This window comes from Canis lupus, chromosome 7 (assembly GCF_048164855.1).
Source record: "Canis lupus baileyi chromosome 7, mCanLup2.hap1, whole genome shotgun sequence".
In the NCBI taxonomy this organism is placed as follows: domain Eukaryota; kingdom Metazoa; phylum Chordata; class Mammalia; order Carnivora; family Canidae; genus Canis; species Canis lupus.
The window spans coordinates 41036366-41061686 of record NC_132844.1 but is presented as its reverse complement, the minus strand read 5'-3'; the positions used below and the strand labels follow the sequence as shown (position 1 = coordinate 41061686).

At 35.7% G+C, this 25321-nt stretch overlaps 1 protein-coding gene and 1 long non-coding RNA gene across 7 annotated transcripts in view; one reads left to right on the top strand and one right to left on the bottom strand.

The window, feature by feature from the left end:
- ADGRB3 (adhesion G protein-coupled receptor B3) overlaps positions 1-25321 on the top strand; it is a 715781-nt gene that overhangs the window by 155977 nt on the left and 534483 nt on the right. The gene's annotated exons all lie outside the window — the stretch shown is intronic.
- On the bottom strand, positions 44-2046 carry LOC140636798 (uncharacterized). Of its 2 annotated transcripts, XR_012034013.1 has the most exons (3): positions 1894-2046; positions 1211-1574; positions 44-394 (listed from the first exon to the last, which is right to left on the bottom strand). It is a non-coding gene; the product is annotated as an uncharacterized lncRNA (long non-coding RNA). The 2 variants fall into 2 exon arrangements; XR_012034012.1 differs by having other exon boundaries at positions 44-1574.

Here is a 25321-nt window from a genome sequence, read left to right as displayed (position 1 = left end):
GTTTACCCAAGATGTGACAATTAGCACATCTACAACCTGGTGGTCTCTTTTAGTGGCTTTATTTCCTTTGTAGTTTTGAAGTAAATGAGAGCTACAGTGATGCACTATATGCCTGTTAGAAATACAATTCAGTAAGAGTCTGAATCAAGGATTGGAAGCTCTTCTTCATTAATCCTCCCTGAGAGATCTGTGTGCAGAAAGGATCACAAAGGTATTGGAGTTCTGTCGCTTAAATCCAGCTTGATCTTGTCCTCTATGTGACTGTTAACTGTACTCAGATAATTTGAAAGTTTTAATGCCAGGCATTATTGGAGTCCTAAGATAGTAGAATATCGTATTTCCTCCTTCAGTTGACATAGATCAACCAGAATGTTCTTGATTTCCTGGGGAAATTCTATGAAAATTTTCATAAATTGTTATTCTTAACCAAAATTATTTTTGCTAATTTTGAGATAACATAAAATACTGACGAAAGCCATAGGTAGACAGGTGGAGCCAAGTAATGGGGATTTTTGGTAACATGCTCATGAAAGTGAAAGTGAAGTTATGTATAGCCATTAAAACTTCAGGGCCCCTGGACTGTAAGGTGTGTTCGTTGTTACTGTTAGCCATTCTTTCATGAATATGCCATTGGAAACTCATGACTTTAACAATCACACATCTTTAGTTCTGCAACCAGCCAGACATTTCAAAAGAAGGCAGATAAAAATAGGAAGTTAAAATTATCTTTTATAAACTAATGGTAAATTAAATTATCCTGGAGGAAAAACATATAACTTGAAATAAAATATATAGTATAGAAAGGCACAGAGGTCCAAAACAAAGGAAATATATTCTTTCCAAAGATTGATAAGACATTCAAGAAACTAAAGGTTACTATGAAAAACAGGAGTAATTATATATTTCTTCTTAAAATAATCAGATGCAAGGATACAGTGATAAAAATGCAAATCATAAGATGCTCTTAGCTAGCTAGAGGTCAAATCAATGTTTTTCCTCAAATCAAAACATCAGAATTTTTCCTCAGTCAAGTTTTAATTTTTAAAGGTTGAATATGTATGGGGAATCTAAAAGCTAAAATTGTCACAAGTCCTTGGAAAAAGGTTAAGATTTAAGTATTAAGTAAACATGAAATGTTCATGAATGAGCTTGAAGGTGTCCATGAACACCTTGAATTAAAACGCAAAGCATTCTAAAGAAAAGTTTGTACCTTTCATCGAATTTCCAACAGTCCAAAATTTCTTAATAATTATTTTTCTAGAGCAGTATTTTTCTTTTTCTTTTCTTTTTTTAAAAGACCTATCGATGAACTAGACACACTTTCAGGCTTCATACTTAAAGTGTGTTAATGGCTTTATATAATGTTGTAGAATGTTTGATTCGTAGAATTTCAGTCTCCATCCTCGTGAATCTCTTCTGGTTTTGCTGCCAAGTAAATGATAAGCCTGTGCTTAAGAATCACGGGTGTGAAAAGTGTAAAAAAAGAAGCCTTGGAGCCAGGGAGATTTGAGTTCAAAGCTTCCTTTGCTACTTGGTCAGGTTTCATAAGCTTCTTGAATCCTACTGTTCTGCACCTGTAATAACGATAATTATAAATTATAGGGTTATAGTGAATTAAATGAAGAAGTATATATGTGTTTGTATATACCACTTGGCATCTACCTAGAACTCAGTATTAGTCCAAGATATTTCATTCTGTGTGTTACCACTTACTAGCTAATTCTTATGTATACAACATTATTGACTGGAATCTGCCTAGATGTAATTTTCCTTTAGTTCTTTGAAGGCCTGTATTCATACAAATCTAAATGCTACTCTGCCTGACAACTCCTCCATTCTTTGTATTCTCATTATCTTTGCCATTCTTTTGAGAATTATTCATATGTTTCATACCAGAGTAACTATAGTAATTCTGCTCCCAGACTTTCCAAGTGATTTCTGAGAAATTCCTATTTTGTCTGAAAGCTCCAGTTAAGCACTTTATGAATTCACATCTTCTGGGACTATGTTTGCCCCATCTTTGAGGTTCACTGCATAAGTCTCAGGTTGTCTTGGTGACAGTTCTACTATTATGACCCAAATTCAGAAAACTGTGAAATGAAATGTTTGCTTCTATAACTTCTGATACAATCAGTCCAGGTGATAGCTTTGCCCATTCATAACAATTTAGGCACAATTCTTTCTGTAAATCAAATAAAACAGAATGAATTGCCAGACATGAGGGTGAGATTTCTTAAGTGCCTATTTGTAGGTAGCCTCTGTGAGGAAAAAATAGTATAGAAGAAAAAGAGAAAAACTCATAACTTTTATGCATACTTACATCTGTGCTACATATGCTCCTTTGTAAAATTAAGAGAAAAGAATGTCACAGGTGATATAAAAGCTATTTGAAAAATATTTCCAGAGACCTAAAGTGTATCTGTTTCCCTAAGTTCCTAGGGGTTTTGGGGGGGGAAAACATTCTATGACTAGAATGTCTACTTCTCTTTATCTCAAGGCCTATCTAGGAGCTAAAGTAAGTCAGTATGCAAAAATGAATGAGCCATGATAATAATCCCTTATATTTGTCATTTCTGTATTTATTCCACAAGTATGCATTAAGTGTCTAGCATCAGTCAAACATCATAATAGAAGCATCTGGTACATAGGGGAGGAAAACATGACTCCTACTCTCTCACTGCCTAGTAAGAGGAGACAGACATATGAACAAATGAGTTGTGGAAAACAAACCATGTGCAGAAATGTTCAGTGCTTCCTGGAGCTGTAAAGGAAAGCTTTCTGAAAATATTTTTCATTTGAGTTTCAGCAGCTGAAGAACGGGCCAAGGTAGGGCATTTCAAGCAGAAAAAGCTGCCCTTGCGGAAGTGAAGAGAGATGCCTGCACACACTGAAACCCTAGAAGCATTCTGGACCCACTGATGGGCAGGGCCCTTGGTCCTTAGGAATCATTTTCCCATTTTACAGAAGTGAGAATGGAGACTCAGAGTACTTAAGGGCTTGGCATGGAGGCTCCAATTTATTAAATTAAATCACTGACTTGAACTGGAGGCTTCCAGCTCCCAGTCTACCAAATGCTTCTGCTTGGTTTGGCTATCTGGAGACAAGGCATCCTTCCTTTCCTCAAGTCCTACTCCTCAGATCGGGATTTGGATTTTTCTAATGTCCTTTATGCTTTCACCTCTGTTTGGACAGTAGACGTTAAATAGGGAAGCTGAAATCACATAATATTTTTGCTTTATTAGTAAACCATGTAAAAGCATTTCAGTTTGACTGATACATTCACCTGGGTGAATGTACCTAGGTGCCTTTTCTATTCTTATCATGCTTTCTGTCTTCCTACTTGTACTTTCTTATTGTGGTGTTCCCATTGTTCTGATTTCTAGTGTGAAGCAATTCTCTACAAGATGCACTTTGAAATTAAAGAACTTCTTCCTGCCCCCCTCTCCTTAGTGACAGACTTACTTTGCAAGCCGAGGGATGAGATGTTTAAATAAAATTTAAAATAAACTCATTAAAATGGATGATTTATTGAAAAACAACTAACACATACATAAGTTTATGGAAGTGTATATTCATAGAGTTCAGCAAATATTCATGTATTCAAAAGCCTTCTGTGCTTCAAGTCTGTTCTAGGTCTTCATCTAGACGTTAAGAAGATGAATAAAACATTGTTCTCACCTCTAAAGAGTTCTCAGGTTAGTAGGAGAGGCAAACATTTAAGGTAATGATTTGGAACACCAAATACAGAGTGCAACAGTAGAAGCACATTTAAAATACAGAAGTGGTACTGAAGAAAGAGATTCAGTCCAGAGACTAAGAAAACATTTCTTGGAGAAAGGAACTTCAAAATTGCATTTTTAAAACGGCAAGAGTTTTCTAGGAGGAGGAAGATAATGGGAGCAGGATATTCGAAGTAGAAAAAATATTTTGTACAAATATGTTGATGGTTGAAATGTCCTGTGTGGCTCAGGAATGCTAAGTCCATCAGCTTTCAAATTCTAGCGTGAGAGCACCGGAGGTGGTAAGGGGGGATTTAAAGAGAAATCCTGGTCAGGCTAGGAGTTAAAAGTTTTGGATATCCACTGATTCCTCAGACATCCTCCTCTGGTCTATCAGAAGACAGTGGAGGGTTTAGAGCAAGAAAGATAATTGAACACACTCACAACATAGAAAAAATAATTTTTCAGTTTAAAGAACGTAGTGATGGGTAAAAGGAGGAGAAAGGAGTGCAGATGTAGATTAGGGAGACCAGTGAGGAAATTGTTACAAAATCCAAATACAGGTAATAAAATATTAAAACAGAAACACAAACTCACAAGCCTAGTTGCCATTACACTAGGGCAGTGCCATAGAGAAGGGAAGAGATTATTTAGGAGGGAGAATCTTACCAGTAACTAGTGGCTCATTGGATTTCAGCAGTGAGGAAGACAAGCCAAACGTTCCTTCTAGGTTTCATACCCTGGAGGAAGAATAAGAAGTGGTACTACTCACAAGACAGGGAATGTACAATAAAGAGGTTTTGGGGAAAATAGTTATTCATTAATTTAAGAAATATAATTGAATAATTACTATATGTCAATAATGCTGTAGGTGCTCTATATATAAATAAAATATTGATTTTCTGTTCTTAGGTAGTTTACATTTACAGAGGAAACAGTGTGCAAAAAAAACCTATATAATTCTAGATAGTCATAAATTCTATAAAGAAGACTAAAGCAGGTAAGCAAATAGAGGGAGGATGTCCACTGGAAATTCTATTTGAGATAAGATGGTTAGAAAAAGGCCTCTCTGAGAAGGTGATATTTAATTGGAAAAATGAATGAAGCAGACACCTGTTTGAAGATCTGGAAAAAAAACATTTTAAGCAGAGTGACCAGTGACTACAAACATCATGAAACAGAAATAGTTTTGGCATGGGATGGAGAGAGTCAAAGTGGGGAGTAGGGAAAGAAATGAATTTTGGAAAGATAGGAAGTGACCTTGTAGTAGAGAAGAGTTTGGACTTTATGCCAGTTGAAAAGGAAATCCTGAAGGGTTTGACCATCACATTAATAAGCTTTGATTTGTGTCTTTAAAAGATCATGCTGGCTGCTGGGCATAGAAAATTGATTGCAAGAGGCAAGAGTAGGTGCAGAGAAACTAGTGAGAAAGCTCCCTCGGCACTTTAGGAGGGATATCATGGTGTCTTGGAGCAGGGAGATGGTGAGGAATTAAGGGGTGTTTAGATTCAGTGTGTATATCAATATATTGATATATGGACAGATTCAGTCATTGTGTGGGAAAAAAAGATCAAGAAGGAATACTAGATTTTGGCCTGAGCAGTTAAGATGTGGGAAGAACAAAGTTTGGGGGAAATATGGAGAGGGAAAATTAAGAGTTCTTTTTTGGGTATGTTTAGCTTGTGATGCATTTTGTACATTTACAAAGGGCAGTTAGGTGCGTGGTTGGTCATCTTCCTCAGGAGTTTGGAGAGAGATCCAACTGGAGATAAGGTAGGACTCATCAGCATATCTGCTATTGAGAACACTTAGACTAGAGGACCATGGGGGGCAGAAAAGGCAGACAGGTATTGAGCCTGGAGGCATGCTACACCAATCAGAATCAGGGCACTAGCAAGGAGAGTCAGAAGAAACAGGGAGAGATTTGGGGGATCCTAGATGTTAATTTCAGTCATAAACATTTTACTAGAAAGAGGGCATGGGCTAACTATGTCCATTGCTACTGATATGTCAGAGAAGTTAAACATTGTTAGTACAGAGTTGTAAAAATTAACAATTCTGCCTTTGAACTAGCTCAAAAATTACTAATTTTTGTATGAAATTATTGTACAGAAGGAAGAATATCATTATGGGTGCAAATAGCTATTGTGGGACCACAGAGACAGATGTGTGTCTAAATGGGAGAGGGAAGAGGGAAGAACAAGCGGCTGACTTCAGAGCCAGAAATGCCTTTGGCCAAGTAGGCTTGCTTACTTACTTACCCCACAAACCATGTAATATAAATACTTTATTCTGAGACAGAAGCAAAAAGGATTCTGTGCTGCTGATGAGATCATGACCAAATTTAATTTCAGTTTTCTCTAGCTCCACTGGTCCGTGTGTATAGGCTTAATTAATATGTATAGCATTAATTTAATTATTTTGCTTGTTTGTTGCCCATGTGTGTAATGGAAAAACTTAGTCTGGTCCTCTGCCCTGTGTTATTTCTCGGAGTTTCCAGGGCATGGGTTCATCAAACTTTCTGGTCTTAAAAGAAATGTTTCTCTTCCCTACTCAGTGTCATGCTTTTTTCTCAGAGGCTGTAAGCACCACTCTCCTTCAATTTGGGACTTCAAATAGATTTCAAACTCAGCAAAAAGAGAGTCACTATCCTTTCCATTTTTGATCTTCCCTATAATTATTAACCAAGAGCACAGTGCTCACCCTTTCTTTGTTAAGCCAAAGAAGGATACTCACATGGAATGCATAAATCCACTCCTCTTCAGTCTGTCCCATTAGTTTGACAAATGTGTCCAGACATGTCTGAATCACAGCAGAGGACACAGCCTACGATTAAGCTGACCGAACCTTTTGCCACATAGATTATGGGATTTGCAAGACATTGAAAACACACAATAATGAATTAGATTTTTAAAAAATGAGTAGTATTTTAGAGCCTCAGGCAAGGAAAGGAAATAATCCAGTTCCTTTATTTTTCACTTGAAGAAATTGAAATACAATAAATTTAACTGATACAATGAAGGACACAAAACTGAATTTTGTAGAACTCATACATGTACCCAAATCTCCAAATCTCAGACTATTTCTCTTTCCAGTTAAGCAACACACACACGCGCGCACACACACACACACACACACACACAAATGCCACAGTAACTGAATATTGAATACAGTCTAAATACATTGAGTAGATGGATTAATTTTACTATGCTCTTGGAAATGAGAGCACTATTTGAGATGGGAAGCAAACATGGCAGTATGTCAATGTGTCACATTATGGATGTGGAAAGAAAAGTGGATGCTTGGTTAACTTTTTGTGTTCCAAGCTTCACATTGTATTCAATTGTAACATGGAAGCAATAATTTTGACCAGTTCTGCTTAGAGAATGGAGAACTCAAAAAACGTTGATAAGGAATGTAAAATCTTAATATTTAATTTCTGAACGTTCATGAACTTGTGGAAAATAGCATAGTATAGCAAAAAGTTCATACTGATGTGTATTTACTGAAACAACTGGTCAGCTGAAATACAAATCTAATTGAACTAATTATTTGATTAATGAATCAACTCAATCAGTTAAGCTGAGTAAGTTTTTAGAATTTATTAGTGCAAATAGCTGGGAATTAGATTTTCTAGGTAGATGGTTCCATAAATACAGTCTCCATCAATCTAATCTGGGTTCCACATTCCTGCCAGAGTTACCTTTTTAAAATCCTCTGTTTAGTTCAATTCCCTTATTAATAACTTTTCCCCTATTTGCCGCAGAATGAGTTTCAGGTTTCTTTTTATGGCAGTCAGGGTCCTCTCCATTGACTTCAATTTATCTTTCTAGTGGTGTTCTTTTTTTTTTTAAGATTTTATTTATTTATTCATGAGAGACACACAGAGAGAGATAGAGGCAGAGACACAGGTAGAGGGAGAAGCAGGGTCCATGTAGGGAGCCCAACGTGGGACTTGATCCTGGGTCTCCAGGATCACACCCTGGGCTGAAGGCAGCGCTAAACTGCTGAGCCACCAGGGCTGCCCTAGTGGTGTTCTTATTCTCCTTTCTAGCCATAATCTTATTTACCTTCTTTTTAATATTCTACTCTATATCTTTTATTGGACAACTGCCCCCCAAATTATTTTGCCAAGAAACCTCACATACTTTGTCACCTCTGGGCCTGTATGTTTATCTCTCTTATGGAAATGCCCTTGTCATCTTTCTTTACTTATTGAAATCCTATCTCTTCTTCAAAGACTCAGATCAAATGTCAATTTATCTGAGAATCCAGTAACTACTTATTGACTCCAATACAACTCATAATCTCTGTCTTCATAGGACCTTTCCAGGATACTTTGCTGTCCCTTTTCCTATCCAGAATGACATACATTTTTCATTCCCCACAGCAGCCAATTCAAATCTCACTACTTTTTTCAACCCTTCAATCCTACTACTGTTACCATTGAGTTAACTCACTGAAAAACCCACTGTTAGGTGTGAACTCTACCAATTATATCCCTCAAGCTCCAAACATACTCATGTTCTCACTCCAGCTTCTCTCTCTCTCCCATGAATAGTGTCCCCTTCCAAATCTTACACCTGTGTTCTCAGTTGCTTTCTGGGATTTTGCCATATTTCTCTCTCATACCTTTGATATTTTCCTTTCCACTGTCTCCTTCCTGTCATCCTACAGTATACTTGTTTTTGCTCTTATTCATTTTAAACAACAGTGTCTTTCAGTATTTCTGCCTCTTTTTCAAACAACTGCCACATTGCTCATGGCTTGTTTTTTTATTTGATGAACAGATGTATGTAAATTTTAGTTGATTCAGATGACCTTGCTTTACTTCTGTTTATTCTTCAATTCCATGAACTCAGGTTTTCACTTCCACTGCACTGGTGGTGCTGGAGTACAGATCAGTGGTCTTCATCTGTGTTCTCATGTTTTTCACTGTTCTCCAGCATTTGATACCATCAAGCACCTGTTCTTTCATGAAATACTAACAACTTTTAGCTTTCAGAGTATGGATCTTCCAGTATCGCTCCTGTTTTTCTTTTTTTCTTTGTGTGTGTTAGAAGCTCAAGTTCTAGGACAGGCCTGATCATTCACACCCTTCATGAAATATCATCAGTGGCTCCCTATTGTCTTTGTAACAAACATCATACATAGCCTTTCCCAGTCCTAATACGATCTAACTTTCATGCATCCTTTTTAGCAGCCACACCAAAAGGCCTCCAAAATATCACACACCTTCAGGCCTTGGACTATGCTGTTGCTTTCTGTCTAGAATGCTGTTCACACTTTTCAACTTGAAAAAGTCATGCTTATCTTGCAAATTATCTCCCAAATATCTTTCCCATGGTGCCACTTGCTTCCTCTGATTATTACATGGAAAATTAGTAACTGCCTCTGTGTTGCCTTATACTATTTATGTATGTACATTACAATTTGGAAGTACTTAGGAAACTTTTTCTGTTTCCCATTATACTATTCCCTCAATTACGTTAGGGTTTATATTAATCTCTGAACTCACTGTGCTTAGCACAGTGTAAGTCATCACTAAGTATCGGTTTATTTGCCGATAGTCTTTCCTCCATCAAAGCTTTTGATGAGGGGAACTCTATAATATTCTTTCATATGACATATATCCATAAAAAAATTAGTGACAGAAATTGAATTTAAAAGTTTCTCTGCAATTGAAATGGTGAATTGGCTATAATTAGGGGAAATTATTTATCCTCATAATTACTACAACCAAATTAAATATTTTAAATCAATATTTTAAAGTATAATATTTCTCAGTGTTTATTTTGCATGTTAGTTCATCCCAGTTCAATTAATACTAGCTGTAGCTCTTGTTTTTTTCATCTTTAATGATTTGTCTTGTCTGACTTTTCTCTGATTTCTTATTCTATTTTAATATGTAGACCATGTTCTGAAAAACTGCCATCTTAAAATGAGTCGATACTCTGAACGCACACTCAACAAGGTAGAGTGTGAACATTTTACAAATTCTTAATCTCCCCAAAACATTGATCACTCATCTGATAGCTTACTTCTTTACTCAGTCTGATTTTACTTCATTTACTTTCTTGAACTCCATCCTGCTAATGAGTGTAATTAAATGTTTAAGAAAGCCTCATATGGGACAAATGCCATCTTATTTTACATTAACCCATGAAAGAACCTCCCATCCCACAAGGAGCAGTCTGAAATTCTCATCCACTGAGAAGCCAGAAATAAAAATTCCTGTTGCCTATGGCCATTGAACTGTGGGAGAACCAGATTATACTGTTCAATCAGCAGGAACTATGTCTCAGGTGACTGAATAAGGAACTTATGTGCCAGAGCCTAGTACAATGGTTGTGTATTATGGATGTTTGTAAATGAAATAATGATGGCTATGGTAATTATTTTCCACACTTAAACTCATTATGTGATAATTCCCGTGTATTTTTAGAATTTTAAGAGTTTTTGCATTTTCAATGTTTATGATCGATACAATTAAGGTATTAAGTGAAGATGGATTACTTTTCAACTCCTGGGATTTGCTTTTGTCCTTTTAAAAATATGCAGACATCATGCCATTACCTACAAGCAAATATAAATATCCATATTATTACACTTGTTAGCTTTTTAATCTAAATACTTAGACTCATGTAGTCACTACCTACATTCTAGTTTTATAGTCAGTAAGGACCTTACCAATTTACCAGATGTTCAGAAATAAATAACTACTGAATGTGTGAACTTCAAGATAGGATTTTAATATTTATAGATTATGATTTTGGATGTACATACCTGAGCTCAGACTTTTTTTTTCAAACAACTTTGTAATAGCATTAACATTTAAAATGTTAAGGAAAAAAAAAGCTCATAATTCCAGAACTTAGTACTAAATCATTGGCATCAGTGTCCTATGTTCCATTACAGATTAGTTTTATAATACGTTGGAATCTTAGCAGGATACAATTTTGTGTATTCATGTATTGCCAAACAGAATTGTTTATGTTTCTAAAATCTTTTAAATTTTTATTTTAATTGTGGTAGTATAGTCTAGAGATTTGATGTTCTAAAATTTACACAATCCTCACAAGATTGTTTATTTACAAATACTCATATTTATTGTAGAGATACATTTCAGCAAGCAGCCTGAAATAAGAAGACAAATTCCATTTCCCAGAGACAGTAACTGTTAATACATAGAATATGTCTTGAATATTTTAAATATCTGGCTATCTTCCTTTCCAACTATGTCTACAAATATGCATATAAAATATTATGTGTATTTTTTTAAATGTGAGCATCTAATAAATAATAAGAGTACACAAATTAGGGATCCCTGGGTGGCGCAGCGGTTTGGCACCTGCCTTTGGCCCAGGGCGCGATCCTGGAGACCCGGGATCGAATCCCACGTCGGGCTCCCGGTGCATGGAGCCTGCTTCTCCCTCTGCCTATGTCGCATGGAGTCTGCTTCTCCCTCTGCCTATGTCTCTGCCTCTCTCTCTCTCTCTCTCTGTGACTATCATAAATAAATAAAAAAATTAAAAAAAAGAGTACACAAATTATAATCAGAAATTTTATAACATTACATTTTGACCAATCTTCACATCTATAAATCAGACTTATCTGCATAGTGTTTCCTTTTTGGAATATATCATAGTTTTTTTTTTTTTTTAAGATTTTATTTATTTACTCATGAGAGACAGAGAGAGAGAGAGGCAGAGACACAGGCAGAGGAAGAAGCAGGCTCCATGCAGGGAGCCCAATGTGGGACTTGATCCTGGGTCTCCAGGATCACGCCCTGGGCTGAAGGTGGCGCTAAACCACTGAGCCAGCCAGGCTGCCCCTCAAGTGATAGTTTAGTGATTCAACACTTAAATACAACACCCATCACAAGTGCACTCCTTTATCCAGTTTAACTCATCCCCCACTCACCTCCCCTCTAGTAACCATCAGTTTGTTCTCTATAGTTAAGAGTCTGTTTCTTGGTTTGTCTCTCTCTTATCTTTCTCAATGATTGTTTGCTTTGTTTCTTAAGTTCCACATATAAGTGAAATCATATGGTATTTTCTTTGACTTATTTTGCTTAGCATAATACTCTCCAGCTCAATCACATCATTGCAAAGGGAAAGATTCAATTCTTTTTTATGACTGAATAATATTCCTTTTGTGTGTTTGTGTGTGTACCACATCTTCTTAATCCATTCATCAGTTGATGGACGCTTGGGCTATTTCCATAATTTGGCTGTTGTTGATAGTGCTGCTATAAATATTAGGGTGCATGTATCCCTTCGAATTAGTATTTTTGTATTCTTTGGGTAAATACCTACTAGTGCAGTCGCTGGATAGTAGGGTAGTTCTATTTTGAACTTTTTGAGGAACCTCCATACTGTTTTCCAGAGTGGCTGCTCCAGTTTGCACTCCCACCGTGGTTCCCCTTTATCCACATCTTCACCAACACCTGTTGTTTTCTGTGTTGTCGATTTTAGCCATTCTGACAGGTATGAGGTGGTATATCAGTAAAAACAGAAACCAAAAAACTCTTTAGCTCAAGTTGCTGAATTTGCTTAAACACATAAAATATCTCAAATAAAACCGTTTTAGTTATAAACATTTTGAGATAATGGTTATATTGAAAATATACCTTTCATATCACATTGAAATGGTTATAATTTATCTTAGCATGACAGTGACTAGTGATATATTTGTCACTTGATCATAAATTTCAAAATAAAAGTAGAAACAGTGTGATAATGATGCACAGGCAACAGCATCCTAAGTATCAGTAGCTTATAGACAAAATTCTTTCAGATTAAGGCATTTAAAAAGTGTTTATGTAGATTTCACATAAGTGAGGGTTCAGAAATCTGTGAAATGTTAAGAAAAGCAAAAAACCTAGAGTTTTTTTTTTTTCTAGGAGATTCTGTTCTACTTTATAAGTGGAACCACTGAGAATAGCTCAGTGAGTAAATTTATCATTAGTTAATAGTTGAGTTTCATGGACTGAGAGTTATGAAAACATTTATTAAGTATGCTACTTCCCATTTACTCTTCCTGACTTTAAAATCTAGTCACAATAACTTTGTTGTGCTTTTAAGAAAGCTGTAAAATATTTGTAAAATTAGTTCTGTAAGAATATTTCAAGGCCAGATGGATCTAATTTCCTTTTTATCCCTGGAAAAATAAAGCCAAGTAAAATTAAATCAGGCCCCATGTTTTCCAGTATGGTAGTTTCTGACCTGGCATTTAGTGGTGTCAAAAGTACAATCAAAGGCAGAAGTGCTTGTTTCGTTGATGTCCTTTATCACCTTGTCAGCTGGATACAAAGTAGAGATTTGGCTTCTAGTTCAGATAATGTTATTGGAATAGTTCTCAGGCTGACAGGCTTGTTACCCATATACTCTGGTAAGAGAAAAATGCATCACATTTCAAGACCTTTCATTTGCTACCCCTAACTCGCAAGTACATTTAAGACTTTTTCTAATTTAGTTCTTTTCTTTTCTTTTTTTTTAGTTCTTTTCAATACTATCCCGAGTGTATCTTTTTTTATCCTCCAAACAGTCTCAATTAAAAAAAAAAAGATTTTATTTATTTATTTGAGAGAGAGTGAGTGAGAGAGAGAGAGAGAGCACGAGAGTGGGGAGGGTCAGAGGGAGAAGCAGGCCCCCTGCTGAGCAGAGAGCCACTTGTCAGGCCTCCATCCCTGACTCCAGGACTCAGATCAAGACCTGAGCTGAAGGCAGACGCTTAACTGCCTGAGCAGTTTAGGCACCACTCTCAACAGTCTTTATTTTGCACATAGTACTGTATGCTATGAATGGATAAAATAGAATGTCTAGTTAAACTTCAGATGTAATAACTGTATATGTTATGATATCCCTCAGCATGCATTAACATCCAAGAGATACTATAAAAGATAACTTATGTAAAGGACATTTTGTATCTATTCAGTGGAGACTATCATCAGGGAGGAAGAAGGGGCTGGAAGGATGAAAAAGAAGAAATGGGAAGGAGACAAAGAGGAGGAGATACCATGAGTCCTTAGTGAAGAACAGAAAGTCCTTGCATAGGCTGTTAGCAGAGAATTAACTACAGCAGGATTTTTCCAAGGGTGTTCTGAAGACAACCTGGAAAGAATAACACTGTGTGCTTGTTAAAAGTTGAGCTTCCCCTATGCTACTCTGTGTTGCTAAGTTAGATTCCCTTGGGATGAGGCTCAAGGATCTGTATTTTTCATGAGCACTAGAAATGATCTTGTGGCCACTGAAATTTGAAATCTATCGAATTAAAATGTAAAGTTAATTGAAAATTCTGACCCATGGCCTGATCAAAAAAAAAAATTGTATTGGCTTAGAAAATCTATTAATAGATTATGACTTGTCCTTAAGCATTAAGAAGGGCATAGAACACTGAACGAACCTAAGAAAATAAAGTTTTTGTGGGGAACACACTGGAAAGCAGAAACTGCTGTGGACTTACTCACCCTGCTCTGTTCACTGCTCTTGGAGGGTGCATTCTTTAAACGCCAGCAGGAGAATTTTAGGACAAGATGACTTTTTACTTACAGAGTGATTTTATTTCAAGAGAATCTACATGATGAGTGTAATTAATGTTTAAGTAACACAATAATTAAGCCGCATAGCTACAGCCTCTCTCTGAATTTCTGAAACATAAAAATTATTTTAAGAATTTGGATACCAACACTGTTTGCATACCAACATATCTACTATAAGTCTATTGATGTTGAAACATATTTTGTTCAGGAAAATATTATAAATACAATCTGAATAATAGATAATGGCTGGAGTTTGATCTTTGTTAATAGTGATTTTCCTTAAATTAAAAAAAATACATTTGGGGGCATATTTTAATTATGACTTCTGAGAGTATAATCCTGTTTCTCTATATAATTAAATAAAATTTCTCATAGATTAGCATAAAAAAACAAGAGATGAATTCACAGTCCAAAAGGTCAAATGCTAATTTTGGACTTCCTTCATTTAAAAAAATATTACCAATATCAGTGTTGAAAATATTGATTATTAATGAAAAAACACATTTCCTATGGAACTCTTTTTGACAGGTACATTTTAATCTGTTAAAAACATATTAATCTCTGCCTCTTTTCCCTCTAATGTTTGAAGTTGAATTGCAACACAAGGATATTATGCAAATCAAGACAATTCTTTTCAAAGCTTTGAAAATTTAATGTCAAAAAATACATATTTTAGCATATATTATTTAGTGAAAAGTTCATTTTTATTTTTTCTGCAAAAGTGCTCTAAGCTTTGGAGTAAGAGAATTTTGTGGGTGCCTGGTTATACCATATGTTTTAGAAGTTTTAGCTTCCTCATGAGGATCCAAAGATTATTAATATTTGACTATTTTCTGGCATTTCACCAATTTCATTTTCATTCTGTCATTATTGTTGTCTCATGTAGAGGTGTAAGTGGAAAATCACTCAAGGGATCAGTGATCGACAACCATCTTACTGTGGTCAGTAACTTGGGCTGTATTGGGAAGACTGTGATTCCTATGAGGAGTAAGGCATGTCAGAACTGTTAGGATGGAAAAGAATAAGGTTGTCTGCAGCTGAAATGTCCTATAAAATGTAGTGTGCCAATTATATTTCAGTGAAAAAAAAGAGTCACATAAATGCTTTTGAAAAAATCACCACCACCATCACCAACCCCAGCCCATTGAGAATCATTGCCCTGAACACTACAGCAATGACAAGATCTTTAGTTACTTATGGACATGGCATGAAGTAGGTGCTTATCCAAAAATGCCTGAGTTGTTGATATTTGGGGCTGAGTGGGCACATGATGCAGTAAAAAGACCAGTAGTAGAAGTTAGGAGACTGATGTCCAGCTATCACTGTCACTAACAATTTGACTCAGAGAAAATCAACTTATCTTTCCAGGCTTCAGTTTTCTCCTTTGAAGAGAAGTGGTTTGGGGTAGGAGATTGTGAATGTTTTCTCTGGTTGCACAATACACACATGGTGATAAGAAAAACACAACATGTGGTGATGAGATAGATAATGATTAGATCACAATGAAGTTAAATGGAAGAATATTAAAAAAGGATAATTAGAAAAATTTTATGAAAAAAGCCTAAATATGAAACCTGTTTGGGACAGAAATAAAATAGAGTAAGAACAATTAAAAAAAGAATTATGAAAGTATTTTTAAAACAGGAAGGAGGGGCACCTGGGCTCAGTCAGTTAAGCATCTGTTTTTGGTTCAGGTCGTGATCCTGGGATGGAGACCCGCAAAAGGCTCCCTGCTAAACAGACGACAACCTGCTTCTCTGTCTGCCTCTCTCTTTCTCTCTCATAAATAAATAAATAAATAAAAATCTTAAATAAAAGTAGGAAGGAAATAGACAATGGTAAAAGGATCAGGTAAAAAAGAAAGAATAGCAGTATTTTTCTCTAAACTTGTGGGTAGTTAGAAAGCAAATTGATAAAATGGTATTTTAAAATGTGCTTTTCAGTACACCTGCTTTAGGAATTTTAACCATGTTTTTAAAATTATTTGAGAAAAATAACAACATGTATTCATTCTGTAGTTTCTCACCCTTTCCTTTTTATGAGGACTACTTTAAATATAAAAATATCTTCCAAAATTGATAAAAAGCAAAACTCCATTTAACCTCACATGGTCAATAGATTTTAATGCCTGAATATATTACTATACTGTACTTTTTTTTTAAGAGTTTATTTACTTATTCATGGGAGACACACAGAGAGAGAGGCAAAGACACAGGCAGAGGGAGAAGCAGGCTCCATGCAGGGTGCCTGACGTGGGATTCGATCCTGGGCCTCCAGGATCAGGTCCTGGGCTAAAGGTGGAAATGAACCACTGAGCCACTGGGGCTGCCCTACTATACTGTACTTTAATATAAAATTAGCACTTATGTCTGCTTCCATTCTTTGAACTACACTCTTTTATTTATATAATAATAATAATCTGGGATAATTTTAATTCCTAGGCTCTTGCATTTTCTGTGTATTGGAAACCTGTTGCGTTTTCTGTATCTATATATGAACAGACAAAATTACCTAAGTTCATATATGGCATAAACCTATATGATATGGATCTGACTAGGATTTGTATTTCATATTTATTAATACTGTTGGACTTTTCATCATGCCACATCATTTTTTAAACAGTTGCTTATGGAACATCAGAATGAATAAGGCACTTTTCTGTATACTATTGCATAAATGGGATATAACATAGATATAGAGATAGATAAATGATGGTAGAAAAATAGACAAATAGACATACAAAAAACATTGTAGTATTAAAAATCTAAATATTGTTTGAGTGATCAGGTCAGTGAATATGAATTTAGCTAGAAAGAGATCATTTTTAGCTGTAGTAGATAAGGAAAGATTATAATGGTAAAGTTAGAGTTGTTTGGCTCATACTTTTATGGCTTGTGGGGTTTCAGCAGATGCAAGAGGTGCAGAGGGAAAGGCATGAGTAAAAAGTGTCAGTTTGCAATGTATAAAGTGGTTTTGGGGACATTGAATAACTTATCAGACTAACCTATTTTTGATTTAACTTTTAAAAAAGAATATATATATATGTTGTAGATAAGTATATTTCAGAGAGTTTAAATATTTCTGTATATTAAATTATTTTATTAAGTGCCAATGGCAATAGAAGCATTTGAAGTACTTTAATAGTACTTTATAGATAATAGTATCACTGTCATAGTTACTTATCCTTCGTATCTTGCCTAATGTGACCAGGTCCTTTGGGAATGACTATACAAGACAGTGGCCTTATATATTACAATAAGGCTTATTCTCATCACAGTCCTTTAGTAGGTGCTGAATTATGAATGTTGCTCCCACCAGGCAGTATACCAGGCAGCTACATAGGGAATTTTTTTTTTTTTGTTTACAAATTGAGTCCAGGGAATCTAAATGTTTTTAGTATCCGCAATATAGCACACCACTTTTGTGCCATATAATTCACGAGGCTCAATTGTGTTTGATGTAGTATGAGCTAAATATGTTACATAGTCACAGGTACAAACAGGCTTCCAAACATAACAGATACTAGATCTGATAATACAATGTAGCAAGTATGTAAGCTCACATTAACTCAGTTCGTGCAGGAAACAAACAGTGAAAAGAATTTGATTTGCCATGAATAATGGAATGTTTTGTTTCACATCTGTTAGCCTATCCTTCAGGCCACTTTACTCAAATGCTCTGACTGTTCCATACAGAGTTTGAGTTAGAACTTAAATTTCAGTTCATCTTTTCCTTTGTTTATTATGTTCACAAACTAAATACTGAATCTCAACACATGGGCCTTAGTTGTAAATCCTTCTATCAGGTAATTAGAGCATTGATCTAATTAGCCAACAGGCTAAATTTATCAAAGTATACTGAACTTCCTAATATTTATGAAAGAAGCAAACAGCATTCTCTGTAATTTTATTGATTTAGGAGATCCTTCTTATCAATTTCCCAAAGAGAATATTTCATTTCTTAGTATTGTTTTTATTAATTCAGAAATACTTTTAGTACTGAAGAGTCATCTTTCAAAACACCTGCATATGACTGATTTGATTATCAAGAATACCTATATATGTGTGTGTATATATATATATGTGTGTGTGTGTGTGTGTGTGTGTGTGTATAGTCCCAGTTAGATAGAGTAGGTCCATGAAAACTCTTCCTGAATTATGAAATTCAGCCAAAGAAAAAAATTCATGGGCCTTAAACATAACATGAATGTATACTTGCAAAAAATAAACCTATGTTGAAGATATACAAATGGAAATCCTCCACAGAATTTTAATATTTGCATTGCTTTACATATTTCCTAAAACAATGTAATAATTTGGTTATGTTAAAGCTATATTCTGACACTTTAAAAAATATAATAATGACCATATATATCATACTCAAATTTATAGATAATATTCACCAGACTCTTAAAATAATTTTACATACTGTCTTTAGAGCGTTATTAAAGTTTTCAGCTGAAAAATGTTATCCTCCTCAAAATAAGGAACTTCCAAAGTGTTTTTGCAGTTTTCTCTAACATAATAATGTCCCACTATGTCATAATTTTAGACTATAAAAATACTTTGGAACAAAATATTTTTAAAAAAGAATATGGTAAAAGGAGAAAATTACCTTTTGAAATTGAAGTTTATCTGATAGAATTAAGGAGCCTTTAAAATAGGATCAATTTATGTTTTTCAGCTTTCTTTTCTATTTGTTGGAACATATGTGCTTTGGTTTTAATCTGATTATGATAAAACTGTATATCTTGAAAGAAAATCTTTGATAGTGTAGGCGGATATGGGGAGGAAGTCTTTCCGCATCCTTTCTTCTTTTTTTAGCTTTGAAAGGTCCCAGAGAAATCAATCAAGGATCCATCCCTGGAAGATGAATAAAATTTTTAAAAAGATCAAATAAAGTTAAATACAGTGGACAAAAGTTTCCATTTGAAAGTACAAAACATCAGTTGACATTATATGAGAGGAAAATAATGTTATTTCATTGATTTTAAAATGCAAACTAAATTAAATTGACTCTGAATAACTAATTTAGGTACTCTTTAATATACCAAGATGTATTAAATCTGAAATAAACCTAGAAATTTTAGTTTAGAACAAATAGCCAATGCTTATTAAAATAAAATTATGATTATTTATTATCATGGAAATGATTAAGAATCTGTGCTGAGTTATGACACCGTTGAATGGAGAGTTATTAGAAAACATAACAGAGTATTAATATCTAATTATAGAAAATTGATTTGTAATTAGCTCTACAGGAGTGCAAAAATAATTCTGCAGTATTAATGACAACCAGATTAAAGAGGAAAGCTCTTTCCTCCTCACTCTAATTAGTTTGGTTTACAAATTCTTATTTATGAAATAAATTTGTTACTTATTTTCCTCTGAATGTTTATGGCTCTCAAGCTACCTCTCCTACTACATGAAAGCAGGTCTGTTCTCCTTACTTTGCCTTAAAGTTATTAATTTAATCACACCAAAAGAATGACTAGTGAGAAGAAGAAAGGGCAAAAAACCAGGCCAAACCCTAAACCAATGTGTGAATTATTTCCAAATGTTGTTTGGTGCTTCCTTTATTTCCTTTAATTATGAATCCCAATCCCCTTCCAGTGTTGGGAGACTTCGGGGGCACCGTCAGCATCAGTACCACCTCTCCCACTGCACCCAGCCTACCCTCCTCAGCCGAGATCTGGGTTTTGCTTCTCCTGACTCCCGTGCTTCACTAAAACTCTGCTCTGTTGGATATTATTCCACTATGTCTTTCTAAATTTCATGTTGGCAATTCACTACTCTGATATGAAACTGCTAAATGCTGTTCTCTCAAATATTATTTGGGAAATATGTAGAGAAAATTTCCTAACCCAAAGAGACCTGTTAAGATATTCCTTGGCTTTGATCTTCACAACACCCAAGATCTTGTATATGTTTGTATTCCATGCCTTTCTTTCCTGCTAGATTATAATTTCTGAAGGTAGAACATCTGTTTTACTCACCTTTGTATTCTTTAGAGGCTAACCCAGTAGCAGTGCCATGTGCTTGGCCACTGTTGGCATTTTATAACTATGTGTTGAATAAATGAGGAAAAGAAAAACTCACTATCTAGTATCAGTATTTCAGTAACTTGAGATAATTGCCACTAGCAAGGGTTTATTCAATTATGAGGTAACTAATGGCACAAAGGGCTTATTATTTCTATTCGTCCTTATATGTATGAAATTTGTGACTCTGTATTCCTTCCCTTTAAGGCATTAGTTTTACTCCTCTAACTAGCTTCTCCTCTCCCACATCTGAAAACGTTTTCCAGCTGCTACCCCTGTACAGTATAAAAAGACTGTTTAATGTAGAGATGCTACCAGAATGGTAAAAGAGTACTTATCAGTGAAAGCATTACAAACACTGTATGTAAAAAATACGTAGGGAAACACCCAGCAACATCCAAAATGCTTCTTGTAAAGTAGGCCTTCTAATAATTCTTAAGATGGCTATAAATTTTAGTGAAAATGTTTATGTGGTATATGGGATAGTGCCTGGCTTCCATGGTAAGTCCTAAATAAATTGTAACTGATTGTATTTCATGCTGATTTTCAAGCCATATGCATTTGTGAGTAGCAGAGAGACAATTAAAAAGAATGGTTATGATACATGTAGGAAAGTTGTATGAGGGAACTTTGAGGGGGAAAATGATCTGGTTTCATAATTTTTGTTGTCATGTGCCTACTTTGGTAGTTTACATGTATAGTGTCATGACTGGTGTCTTTGGCTGGAGGTGAAAGGAAGGAGAAGAGATGAGTGACTGAATTACTCTTTCTCACTCTTTTTCTTTTCTAAAGCAGCCAAACTGAAGGAATAAAATAGCTTTTTGTAACTGGGACCAATTCCTTCTCCTTTGCTATGTTAGGTAAGAGGCTCACAGACCAGAGGATTTAGAGAAAAATAATTCAAATCACATGTGTGGCCCTCAGCCTTCTCCATCCAGACACTCTCCTTGCAGTCTGGGTGGATAAAAGCACAGACTTGGGAATTAGATACAGTTTGTTGGCTCACATCTTTAGTGTCACCACACCTTCATGTGGAACCGGAAACTCTGTGCCCACCTCCTTTACTGAGGATTGAAGGAGCCCGGGACTCATAAACATCCAGCAGCATGCCTGGACTGTGGCAGATCCTCAAATCCCTCCTCCCTTTTCTTTCCTTTGCTAATGCTGGGTCCAAGATGTTGTGATGTGTGAAAATGCTGTTGGAGAAATGAAACAACTTGCAACACTGAGAGAGGGAATTTTAACTTAAAGTCCGTGGCATAACTAGTGTGAAAGCTTTACTGGAAAGGAGTAAAAGGTTCAAGTCTTGGCTATGTCCCACCAGCTATGTAATCTTGGGCCCTCAAAACTTTTTTGGACCTAATTTTTCTCCCATAAAAATACAAGTTTAATTATTTATCACCTGCAGCTCTCATTATCTGCTGTTCCAGAATGAATTATCAAGTCTTCTTGTCCTCAGGCAGATGAACCCAAGAAACGTTATGATATTTTGCTAATGTAAAAATTTGAAATACAGAAAATTCAAGGACAGGAAAGCCACTTCATTCTTTAATCTTCCAGACTTTCTTTCTTTCAAATTCTTAAAGAAAACCAACTCCCTGAGGAGAGATAAATTCCAAGGAAATCTACAGTGTTTCTATAAAAGATTGATAAGTACATGTTTCAGTATATAAAACATTTGACTTAAAAGGAACAGTGCACATGGCAGATGCTTCTTTATCTAGAAATTTCACAGCTGTCGTCTGTTGTAGCAATGATGATTGAATGAGTGGGATATTGTTTATTCCATTATGGAAATTATCCAGTCTTCAGTATATATTTCATATTTCTCACCTTCATATCTGAAAGCAATGGAACACACCTATCTTCGTTTGTAACCGGCTGTGTATTTGCCAGTTAGATGTGCTCCCTGTGATACACACCCTTAAAAATCTAGCTTTGGGGGGACCTAGGTGGCTCAGTGGTTGAACATCTGCCTTTGGCTCAGGTCATGATCCTGGGGTCCTGGGGTCGAGTCCCACATTAGGCTACCCACAGGAAGGCTGCTTCTCCCTCTGCCTGTGTCTCCGCCTCTCTCTCTCTGTCTCTCATGAAATAAAATCTTTAAAAAAAAGTCTGGCTTTCACTCATTTCGCTCCATTAAAGCTGCTCATTACCATTGCAGTGACCATCTAACTGCCTGGCGATTTTCACTCTCCCCTCCTCAAAGTCTACGCTATTTGGTGCTTTCTCTGGCGTTCTTCCACTATATGTGCTCCTTTGAAGTCTTCTGCACCATCCTGCATGTATCCCCTATTCATTGTCTTCTTTATTAGCCTGCCTTCTTCTGTCTGCAACTACATGGCACCTTCAGAAGACTGCTCTTTGTGTAACTCTTTGGCATATCACTCACTCTCATAAATTGTGTTTGTTTAGTCAGCACCTCTAGGGCCATGACTCCCAAATCTCTGTGTGTCGTGCTGACATCTTCCATGTATGTGCAGCTCCTGATGGGTATTTCTGCCTGGAGGTAACATAGGGTCCTGCAAAGTCCGAAGTCCCAAGGCAAAACTCACTGCCCATGGCAAGTTATTTCTTCTTTATTTCTTTGTTAGTAAATATCAGCTTTGAAATTATAAAGCAAAACTTGACTCTCTGATTCCCTTTTGCTTCTTGTTTGTTTTGTGCTGTAGAATTTCCCTTCATGTCTTTTTGCAAAATCACTGTGTACTTTTTCCCCCACTATCACTCTCCAACTATTATTACCTCTATGGTTAGCCTGAGCTGTTTCAATCTCCGTATCATCTCTCTTCTTGCCCCAATCCATCTACATCTCTCTTGGGATAGGGTTATTGAATATTCTCACTGATTGTATAATTTTTCTTCAAAAGTTTCCATTGACATTTGCGTTGACCTGGCATGTAAGGCCTTACACAGAGGAGCTGATCTATCTTTATACCTAGTACTCTCCCTCCTGTTAATTTAATTGAACGCAATCAATTCTATTGCAACTGTATACATCTCTATACCTTGCTCATGTTTTTCTTTTTTATAAAACTCTTCTTTCTTCCCATTATAATAGGTTATTAAAATAATTATCTCCCTCTTTTCCTTCATTCCTCCCTCACTCTTTTCCTTCCTGTTTCTTCCTCTTCTCTTTTTCTTTATTCAGGTGCCTGTCCTTTTATTTACTCCTATGTCCACCTATTTGACAAAAACTTTTTGTGCATTTATTGTGTGGCTGGCACAGTTTAGGATTTTGGGAATAGAATGTTAGTGTTCTAACATTCTTTTTTTTTAAAGTTTTTAAATTGTTTTAAATGCTGCTTGGTTCCTCCACGAGCAACCACTCTTAAACCACAGGCACATTTTGTTAAAGTTGTTCTTTAAAACAGGTAGAAGTGTTTTGATTGCAGCTTTCATCTGAGAGGCAGCAGTTGGAGATCTGGGGTGGTGGGCACTGGGAAGAAGAAGAGTGAGCCAAGGCAACTGAATATGTCCAGAACACTACTTTCTGATAACTTGGGAACTACCAGCCTAAATGCTTTCTTGAAATCTTCCAAAATTAAATACCCATGATACTGCCTCTAAAAGCTATGAAAATGTGTCTTACTTCATTCCAATGAAGTTGGACTTCCTTCTTTTTTCTTACAATACTTAAAAACTCCTCAAGCAATATATCAGAAGTATTTGGATTTACTAAAGACATCACAGAATCAACAAAGACTGTACCCTATTGTCTCCTACATTTGAGACAAAGACACAGATGATGCCTAAATAGTCACCTACATTGTGTTCAGTACTGAGGATATGAAGGATAATAAAGAGTGTGGAGCTGTCCTTTAGCAGCCTGCTCTGTTGTTCCAGACTCCTTTTAAATATCATCTTTTTGAGGAATTTCTTCCTAATTACTTGACCAGGATATACATTTTTTTTATTTTTATTTATTTATGATAGTCACAGAGAGAGAGAGAGAGAGGCAGAGACACAGGCAGAGGGAGAAGCAGGCTCCATGTACCGGGAGCCCGATGTGGGATTTGATCCCGGGTCTCCAGGATCGCGCCCTGGGCCAAAGGCAGGCGCCAAACTGCTGCGCCACCCAGGGATCCCAGGATATACATTTTGTATACCTGTAAGAATACAGGCTTCATTAAGACAAGGATTTTTTCCCCCATTTTTAATTTAATTTTTATATTCTAAGCACCTTAAGAAGAAGTCATAGTGAATGTTCTATAAATATTAATCAAATGAATAAATGATTGAAGCTCCCAGTTCTTTGTTTTTACCTTGTCCTGGAACACTTGTATTATCATGCTTTATGCCATGTTTATTTGTACATTAACTTTACTTTCCTTTGTCTGTAAGCACCAAAAAGTCAGGGACTACATTTTACTTAGAAACTACATTTATTATCAGAAGGGGAGACAGAACATGGGAAACTCCTAACTCTGGGAAACGAACTAGGAGTGGTGGAAGGGGTGGTGGGCGGGGGATAGGGGTGACTGGGTGACAGGCACTGAGATGGGCACTTGACGGCATGAGCACTGCGTGTTATTCTATATGTTGGCAAATTGAACACCAATAAAAAATAAATTTACAAAAATAAAAAAAAAAACTACATTTACTTAGAAAACTAACCTTGCAGTGGCTGGCCCAATGTGCAATACTCTGAAATATTTACTGAGTTGAATAAACACTATTCATTCAAAACCATCTTAATTGATATATTACTTAAATACAAACGTTAGTCAAATACTCTTGCCATGTATTGACAGTGGTCTCATTTTGCCATTTGATAACATATTTTTCAATGGCATGACTTCACAGCCTCACCTATTTATTTATTTCTATAAAAATTTTAAATGTTGAGTAAAATGGTCCATATATATAATCTGCATTTTATTTTTCTAAAATATTTACAAAATTTAGCATAGCATCATATAAATTGAAAAGGCTAGGAAAAGAATTGCTAATGTTAATACATTCAAATGACAGCAAGATTGCATCATTGTATTTAAACTTTTGTTGCATGAGTGAAGT